At 37.4% G+C, this 7,265-nt stretch overlaps 1 pseudogene; it reads right to left on the bottom strand.

Moving 5' to 3' along the window:
* Window positions 1–2,909: 2,909 nt before the first annotated feature.
* LOC143589791 (subtilisin-like protease pseudogene) lies at window positions 2,910–5,330 on the bottom strand (annotated as a pseudogene).
* Between the last annotated feature and the right edge of the window lie 1,935 nt (window positions 5,331–7,265).

Raw genomic sequence — 7,265 nt, forward strand, 5'->3', positions numbered from 1 at the left:
TAAGGGAAGGCATGTTCATCAGTTTGATTCGTTACAAACATTGCTATGCACTAATTGCAGCGTTTGGTCATTTATCTATCATTTACTTGTGTTAAATAAAGTTGTGTCTATGTAGCTTTCTAGTACACTTAATTAACTCATGTTACATAATATTGTGCTATCAAACCATAACCCGAATGTGATTGTTTATTTATTATCTCGTAATTTATGCGTTGTTTATTCATGTTTCTTAAATTAATTGCAATATATCTTTAACAAATAATCAAATTTAGGCTGACTTGATCTGCAGTCGTCATGATTGCGGATTTGATAGCTGCAGGTGACCAATCAGGATGGACGGCTTTCAACAATACTCCTATACCCGCCAGATGCGGGCAAGACATTGAAGAACCCCAGATCATAGTAAATGTAGAGCCTATTTGTGTGTTGTTCTCACCAAAAGCAGGCCATTCTGCTAGCACGCTAACGCCCGGGCCAATAATATCCGGTTTCAAGGTTCATGGGCTTTGCAAGCTTGGCCCTCTAGACGAGAAAGAAACCACTGCAGGAGCGGAATCTATTCTCATTAAAGTCCCCTGGAACAATAAAGTAGCCTTAGTCGACGCTGTTGAATTAATATTCCTCTTGATCGACCGCGACTCCATCTTCGAAACCGACATGTGAAGCAGGAAGAACATGCATATCCGCACCAGTACTATCACCATCTAAAGCTTCGTTCACTAGAATCATCGCAACGCCTCCAGCTTTCTTCACAATCCTACCTTTTCCCATCCCCGATATAACACCTCTATAACACACTACCACTTTCCCTTTTACGTCAACGTCATCCGACGATCCTTCCACACACAACGATGTGTTTTGATCACCATTCGACCCTGGGTACACCAAATGATAGGCACCGAACCAAGGGAAACAGATAAAAAAAAGAAACAAGTATAGAATGGATAGATCTAATACTCGTTTGTCATACAAAATTCACCACACGAACGAACAATAGGACAACAACACCCGACCATAGATACATACACTCACTACAGTTAGTTAATCGGGTCTAAGATCACCACCCAATACGCCACGGTTGAGCTAGCATAAACGAATGAATTTAACTCATAATCCAACAAGATAAATTAACACAACTTTTTTTACATCATAAACTTGTGCTTCATTCTTCATAGAAATGAATACATATAGTGATATAGAAACATAAACTACCCCACGTATGTTTTTTTGGGAAATGAAAAACTAACCAATAAAAACTATTAATAAAAGAATAAAGAAAATGAATTTTAATAAAAACAATTGCAAGTGTTAACGTGGGGATAGAAGGCATGCATAGAGACTCAATTCTTCATGTTATCATTCTCTCCATCTTGACAAAAGTTAGTCCTCAAATTTGGATTTGTTTTACCACAACTATTGCATGGAGAAAGAACCCATAATTCTTGATCCATAGTTCCTTTGAGAAAGTCTACAGCAAGATATTGGTGTTCAAAACGAAAGTCACATCTTCGGATGGGGACACGGGCAACGATCACGCGGGATGCAGATACACCACCCTCAAATCGTAGGGTTGCGGTTATGAAGATCACAGATACAGTTACACCACTATGACCTTGCAAAAATGTTTCCAAAATCACCTCCTCGACTTGAGCAATCAATTCACATACTATCTGATGCAAGAACATACTTTCCAATATTGAAGAAGAATCTGATGCAACTTTTTTTTTGGTGTTGAGTTGGGATAACAAGTAGAAAGACTATGAGTCGAAAGGGTTCGGTTTCGGCTCTGGCTCTGATACCATATGATAGGCACCAGACCAGGTGAAACGGATAAAGAAAGAAACAAGTATAAAATGGATGGATCTAATGCTCGTTTGTGATACAGAATTCACCACACAAGCGAACAATAGGGCAACGACACTCAACCTTAGATACAGACAAACCACTACGTTTAGATAATCGGGTCTAAGATCACCACCTAACACGCCATGGTTGAGCTATCATAGACGATTAACTCATAATCCTGTGAGATAAATTAACACAAAACTTTTTTTTCATCATAAACCTCTGCTTCATTCTTCATGGAAATGAATACATACATATACATAAATGATGGTTGGGTATAAAACTATAAGTCATCTAATATATATGCATTTTTTTATAGTTTTTATTTGGTGTTTAGTCTGAGCTTTGGTACTTCAAGCGTACTTATGTGCTACACGTCATTGAACATTAAAGATACTAATTTGAGACATTTACGAGCATGCTTTGGGTCTAAGAAAATCGGGGTGCCAAGCGAAAACGAGCAAGAGATACACTTTTGTGAATTGTGCTCTTCACCACATTGCTATTTGCTTAAGCTCACAACCTTTAAATGGTCGTTCGATGCAACGTCAAATAACCGTTCGGAAACAGTGTAGGGTTAAATTACAGCAAGCCCCTATAAAAGTGAGACCAAAACAAAAACATTTTAAATGATTATACAGTCACACATTTCTAAGGTTTGCTAGTCATAGTTAAATGTATAGTTTAAGTTTTGGTTTCTACTATGATCTATTTAGTTGTGTTTATTTGTCAATTGGGGCAAACCGGTAAACAAAATTGAAGGACTTGATCTAAACAACTTTTCTCATCATTCATATGTTCTTGATTAGGCTTGTAATTTTAGACCTGTTTCGTCTTGTCTTCTTTAAAGAGATTTAGGGTTTTGTTTGTCATCTACCTTTTTAAGTTCCAATTCCTAACATATAGTATGTTAAATGGCGTCTGATTAATAGAAGATTTATAAGTGATTGCAACTTTTTTAAGGATAATGAATCCAGGATTCTTATAATGTTACATAATTAAGAAGCTAGAGACTACTAGCGAATCCACACATGCATACATATATGGAAAGTTGGAAACACACAGTCTTACAAAGAAGGTTAGACCATCAATGTATCTTACACGAACTTGATTACGAAAGGGATTCTAACCAAGTATTTACCCGAACGCCAAGCCATCATTCCTTCACCATAAGGAACATTAACTTCCACATCACTATAACGTCTAAATGTTAGTTCATACGTCAACTTTTGGTTCACTTCGGTGAATTCCAAAGTAGGATTGTGAATTTCAAGAACTATACCCTTTGGAACAATGACATCCGACCCCGATATAGTATAAGTGGAATTCGCCTCACCAACGTTCGTCACCGTCCTTGTGTATGTTTTGTTTTCACCTCTTGCTAATGTCATCACAAAGGAAGGATAGTTCAGTTGTCCTTCAGGAATAGTTTTCTCGCATGAAACTATTTTCGTTACAATGATTCCAACTTGTTGGCTTGTGTATCCGAGACCACACAAATAAGGAATGTAGTCATCTGGTTCAATGTCAAAAACTAGCCCTGGATCATTAGCTTTTGATGGATTCACATGGCCTGAACCTATTGCAAATCTGTCTGCTTGGAGCTCGCTTTCTTCCGCAATAGGGTTTCCATTTAGGCTTACTTGATCAGCTGTTGTCATGATTGCGTATTTAATAGCCGCAGGTGACCAATCAGGATGAACTGCTTTCAACAATGCTCCTATGCCTGCCAGATGAGGACAAGACATTGAGGTACCAGATATCATATTAAACCCATAGTTTGTTTGTGTGTTGTTGTCAACAGAGACCGGCCATGCTGCTAACACGATAACGCCTGGGCCAATAATATCTGGTTTCAAGATTTGAGGGCTTTGCAAATTTGGCCCCCGAGACGAGAAAAGAGCCACAGCAGGAGCTGAATCTACTCCGATTACAGTCCCTCGAAACAATAAAGTGGCTGTAGGAGACGCGGTTGAGTTAATGTACGTCTTAATCGCGACTGCTTCATTGTAACCGACATTTGATGCAGGAAGAGCTTGAAAGTCCGCAAAAGTTTGTTCACCATTTTCCGCTTGGTTCAGTACAATAATTGCAGCACCACCAGCATCTTTTACGGTTTGCCCCTTTTCAATTCTAGATATTATACCTCTATCACATCCACCTGGTCCAACGATCCTTCCGCACACAACGACATGTTTTGATCACCATTCGATCCCGGGTACACTAAAGGAAAATATGTTTGAGGGAAATCTTTCGGTTGTAAAAAAAGATTGTCCATCTAACACATCCTTGTTTCCAAGAGAAACCGACACAACGAATTTTCGATCAATGGTACTAGCCCCTACTGTAAGTATCCATGGTGCTTCATGTGCAATGTAGAGTTATCAGGACCTAAATTGCCCCCAGAACAAGCCACAAATATACCTTTTTGTATCGCGGTAAATGCGCCTACCGCCATACCATCCTGATAATATGGAACAGAATCAAAGCCTAGAGATACCGAAATCACATCTACACCATCTTCAACTGCTGGATCAAATCCAGCTAAGACCACACTCTCTAGACAATCCAATTGCGTGCACACTTTATACATCGCCACATGCGCGAGTGGCGCCATCCCAACCGCGGTCCCTTTGGCATTTCCAAAGAAACTTGCGTTATTCACAAAATTCCCAGCCGCTGCGCTTGAAGTGTGTGTGCCATGCCCGTCTGGATCAAACCGTGTGTCATTTATGCCTGTCGTTGTAAGATCCCGCAACCCGATTAGTTTATTATTGCAGCCTTCAATTTCACATTTCCCTTTCCACTTTGCTGGTGGTGGAGGGACTCCATTGTCGTTAAAATACGGATGGCTTGGAGTCGTTCCAGAGTCTAGAAGCCCGATGATGACCCCCTTTCCGTAGTTTGAACCGCTCCAGAAACCTGAATTCTGGTGCAGCCCCAAGAAGTTGGGAGTATGAGTAGTATCTTTCATGTACACTCTCTCAGGCCTTGCAGATAAGAACCCCTCTTTACTTTCCATCGCCTTGACATGATCTGGAGATAGTTTCGCAGCAAACCCGTTTAGCACGTTATGATATGCGAACACCATGGTTGGTTCATCATTTTCATCGGTAGTGGCTCGTGGTAAAAATGATTGGTACCAGTTTTGACGATCTTGTTTTAGAACAAATTGTTGAGTCTTGGGTGAGTCTAAATGTACAATGTAGGTTTCTAGTTCAGCCGAATTGCCCCAAATGAAGGTTAAAATGATTGTTAACATGAGAACCAGTATGGAAGCCATTGCAGCTATTGGTCTCATTTATATTGTGTGAGTTGTGAGGACATATTTCTATGCTCATTCACAAGTGTATTTATAGATCAGTTGGGGCATGTAGTACGGGCAAACTAATAATATTCTGTGTACGAAAGACGGTTGGATGACTCCAGATTTCGCTTGCCGGATTTTGTTGAAAGTATTACCAAGGCATCTTTGGTTTAACCGGAAAATAGTGTTTGTATCCTATTGTGAGTAATTTTAATTTATTATCGTGTTCAAGCTTCAATGATTACTGAACATGGAAATGGATTGAGACATAATGTAGATTTTTTTAAGAAAGTTTGGCTTTCATATTTTTTAAATATTTGAAAACTGATGGGATTTTTCTCTTGTCATGGGAATATATTTGGTTTGACTATAGGTCTACGCGAGTCAAACCTTTTTTTTTAAGAATGTACCAAAAGAATTACTAATATGTTAAATTATGTTACTAGAAGGGGTGTGTACGGGTTCATTTGGGTCGATTTTGGGCTAAAATTAAACCAAACATATATATATAGGGGAGGGTTATCCTAAAAATAAGTAGTTTTTTATAAAGACTAGGAATAAATCACAATCATTCGATCATGTTAATCAATGGTTGAAATTTAAAATTAACAATAACCGACATAGTTTCATAGAATTACTCATTTATCATTATAATTGACATAGTTTTCTAGAATTGTTCTTTTACCATAATTTGTAATGCCATATATCAAAAATTTGTTGGTTCTTACCATTCGTAGGAAACTCCTTATTCTTATTCTTATTTGAACCATTTTCTATATATATATATATATATATATTATACAGTATATATTTTTTGGTGTACTTCAAGAAAATAGGGCTAATAGTGATATAATTGTTTTTTTTAATTAAAAAGGATTTAGGAGTTATATGGGCTTATTATAATTCATGTGCTATTAAATAATCATAATGCAGGCCATTTGATCAGTTTATTACTTTATTTAATTTGACTTAAAACACATTTATCTATTCTAATTGGCAGCCCATACTTGGAGTTAAATCAAAAGCCACAAGAAGAAAAGGAGAGACAGAAGAAAAACACAAAATTGATTGGTTTGGATTCGACTATAACATCAACATGAAATACATTATCTGGGCTGCAACTACAGAAAACGTGTTGTGCCATGATCAGTTGATGTGGTGAAGGCCCAAGAGAAAGACAATTCCGGCTGGGAAATTAAAAGAAAAAAACGGATTGACCGATAGTTTTTAGAAAAAAAGGATAGTTTTTAGGATTAACGGATTAATGGATTGACGGACTATTGAATTGTAGTTTTTACTCATTTATCTATCATTTACAAGTGTTAAATAAAGTTACATCTATGTAGCTTTCTAGTGCACTTAATTAAGTCAGGTTACATAATATGGCGCTATGATTTGAAACCATAACCCGGATGTGATTGTTTATTTATTATCGCCTACTTTTGTGTGCCGTTCGTTCATCTTTCTTAAAAGATAATGCATTGTGAATGTTCTTACAACATTACATAGACAGGTACAGACGAAACCAATGCATTCGGACAAGGATCATATGAATTCCAAAGATGGAAACAGGCGAAAAAGGAAACAATAAAAGCATAAGTAGGAAACACATGTTGGGTTAGATCAAACAACATAACAGTAGATTAATTGAACTGGAAAGATTAAATCCTACTGAATTGTAACAATTTCTTAAATAGCATTACAAACTGAGAACTAAATAGAAACAAGACTTATTTGATTTAACAAAAGATCACAAAAAGTATACTGTATAATTTAAATAAACATTTCAACAACACATACAGTCTTACAAAGATAACTAGATCTCACAATCTTTTACGCAAACTTGATTGCGAAAGGGGTTCTAACCGAATATTTCCCCGAACGCCAAACCATCGCTCCTTCACCATAAGGAACGTTAATTTCCACGCTACTAGAACGTCTAAACGTTACTTCATACGTCAACTTTTGGTTCACTTTAGTGAACTTCAAAGTATGATTGTGAGCGACGATAAGTATGCCATTTGGAATAACAATATCTTGCACCAACAATGTGTAAGTGGAATTAGCCTTACCAACGTTTGTAACCGTCCGTGTGTATCTTTTGCTTTCGCCA

This window comes from Bidens hawaiensis, unplaced genomic scaffold (genome assembly GCF_021521415.1).
Source record: "Bidens hawaiensis isolate Kalapana, Puna unplaced genomic scaffold, B.hawaiensis_p1.1 tig00037811_1, whole genome shotgun sequence".
NCBI lineage: Eukaryota > Viridiplantae > Streptophyta > Magnoliopsida > Asterales > Asteraceae > Bidens > Bidens hawaiensis.